The sequence below is a fragment of the Symphodus melops genome (assembly GCF_947650265.1).
Source record: "Symphodus melops genome assembly, chromosome: 2".
NCBI classification, from domain to species: Eukaryota; Metazoa; Chordata; class Actinopteri; order Labriformes; family Labridae; genus Symphodus; species Symphodus melops.
Genome location: NC_136692.1, coordinates 31,160,500 through 31,163,234, shown reverse-complemented (window position 1 = coordinate 31,163,234; position 2,735 = coordinate 31,160,500).

The following is a 2,735-nucleotide window of genomic DNA, read 5'->3' as shown; positions in this document are numbered from 1 at the left end:
GCTTCAGACCGGCGTCCTGACCACCCTGCAGAGGAGCAGCGGGGGGGGGGGGGCGGGGGGGGGACATAGTTTTGTTGCTGTTAGCGTTGTTAAAGGTTCCTGTAAACTCTTTGTACTCTGTGATGACGCTCCTCCTCTTATCTTCCTTTTTAGTCCTTTCAGTCTGTGACAAGTTTGACTTCTTGATCCACTTTGAAAACAATGAGCATCACGCTCGTGTGATTGGCTCCTGAGGTGGCGCACGCCGCTCCTCCCGAGCGATCACAGGTCGTGTTGGGATGGATGAGCTCCTGTCAGCTTTTACAAATGTTCCTTTTTTATGTCCTGAGAAAAGTTACAAAAACAATAAAAGATGTGAAAGTTGATCTGAGCGTCAGCCTCCTTGTTTCTGAGCCACCAGCAGGTGGTGCTGTGGCGCTGCTCACCGGACTCCTCTGCTTCAGTCCTCTTCATCTTTCTGCTCTTTCACAGGATTCATCTCAAGAAGAGAAGAAGACAATGATGTACGGAGGCCTGCGAGGAACAGGAAGTAGCGTGCTCGCACTTCCTCATTAGATAATTGAGCTCCGCCTCTTCCACAGAAATAAAGACGCTCTCGCAGGTTGGATCTTTATTAATCCTGCAGGGACAGATTCTGTCTCTCTGAACAGACATGCTCAAGGGAACCTCGGCAGTGCTCAAGAACTGAACCTCCACCTCTCCAGCTACCAGACCAGTTTCCAAACTTGAACCTGGGACCCTCCGGTTCCCAACCCAAGAGACTGCCCCCCCCAAAGGGCCTACTGTGATCCTGTTCCCCTCCTCGAGGCTCCGTGAAGGAAGCCATGTTAGTGAAACAGGCGTGTCACCTCCGGGGCGGCGTGCAAAACGAGAACACGCACAGACCCGGGTAAGGTTTTCATCTTTCACCTAGCGGGTCAGTAACTTACACGAGGATGCTGAACCTGCAGACCTGCGTCCTCTCTGCGTCCTCTCTGCGTCCTCCCTGCGTCCTCCCTGCGTCCTCTCTGCGTCCTCCCTGCGTCCTCTCTGCGTCCTCTCTGCGTCCTCTCTGCGTCCTCCCTGCGTCCTCCCTGCGTCCTCTCTGCGTCCTCCCTGCGTCCTCTCTGCGTCCTCTCTGCGTCCTCCCTGCGTCCTCCCTGCGTCCTCTCTGCGTCCTCCCTGCGTCCTCTCTGCGTCCTCCCTGCGTCCTCTCTGCGTCCTCTGCGTCCTCCCTGCGTCCTCTCTGCGTCCTCTCTGCGTCCTCTCTGCGTCCTCCCGGCGTCCTCCCGGCGTCCTCTCGGCGTCCTCTCTGCGTCCTCCCTGCGTCCTCCCTGCGTCCTCTGCGTCCTCCCTGCGTCCTCTCTGCGTCCTCCCTGCGTCCTCCCGGCGTCCTCTCTGCGTCCTCCCTGCGTCCTCTCTGCGTCCTCCCTGCGTCCTCTGCGTCCTCCCTACGTCCTCCCTGCGTCCTCTCTGCGTCCTCCCTGCGTCCTCCCTGCGTCCTCCCTACGTCCTCCCTGCGTCCTCTCTGCGTCCTCCCTGCGTCCTCTGCGTCCTCCCTACGTCCTCCCTGCGTCCTCTCTGCGTCCTCCCTGCGTCCTCTGCGTCCTCCCTACGTCCTCCCTGCGTCCTCCCAGCGTCCTCTCTGCGTCCTCCCAGCGTCCTCTCTGCGTCCTCCCGGCGTCCTCTCTGCGTCCTCTGCGTCCTCCCTACGTCCTCCCTGCGTCCTCCCTACGTCCTCCCTGCGTCCTCTCTGCGTCCTCCCTGCGTCCTCCCGGCGTCCTCTCTGCGTCCTCCCTGCGTCCTCTCTGCGTCCTCCCTGCGTCCTCTGCGTCCTCCCTACGTCCTCCCTGCGTCCTCTCTGCGTCCTCTCTGCGTCCTCCCTGCGTCCTCTGCGTCCTCCCTACGTCCTCCCTGCGTCCTCTCTGCGTCCTCCCTGCGTCCTCTGCGTCCTCTGCGTCCTCCCTACGTCCTCCCTGCGTCCTCTCTGCGTCCTCCCTGCGTCCTCTGCGTCCTCCCTACGTCCTCCCTGCGTCCTCTCTGCGTCCTCCCTGCGTCCTCTGCGTCCTCCCTACGTCCTCCCAGCGTCCTCCCAGCGTCCTCCCAGCGTCCTCTCTGCGTCCTCCCGGCGTCCTCTCTGCGTCCTCTGCGTCCTCCCTACGTCCTCCCTGCGTCCTCCCGGCGTCCTCCCGGCGTCCTCCCGGCGTCCTCTCTGCGTCACTGAACGGCTGAGTGCGTCTTTCATCACATCCTGTAGAAAAAGAATCAAAACTGTAAATGAGGATAAAACGAGAGAAGATCGGAGGAGTGACGACCTTCAGCTGACCTTTCAGATCAATGATAAGCCGCACGCCGCGTTGGATTGGTGGTCGGCGTGTGGCGCTCGTCTCTCACACACCTGAGTCCGAGCTCTGGTCTCGGCGGTCCTGTCGGGTTACAGCGGTCCCGGGGAGCGCCGGCATGTCACGCATACGTGGCGGTAATCCTAGTGAAGCATCGCCTCGCTCTGGCAGCGGATGGGAAAGGTCGCGACCTCCTGCTATGGATTCAGAGACCCCTGTTGTAATACCGCAGACCTCCAGAGCATCCGGTCCGCTGAGTCTGCCAGAAAGACTTTCATGGTGCCTGACGTGAGAAAGGAAAGAAGTCAACGTGTCTGTTCTGCACACGCTCAGAGACTTCCTGCTGAACGCCGCGCTGAACGCCGTCACAGCTCTCTTCATTTATACAGAACTCTCTTTACCTGACATCTGGTC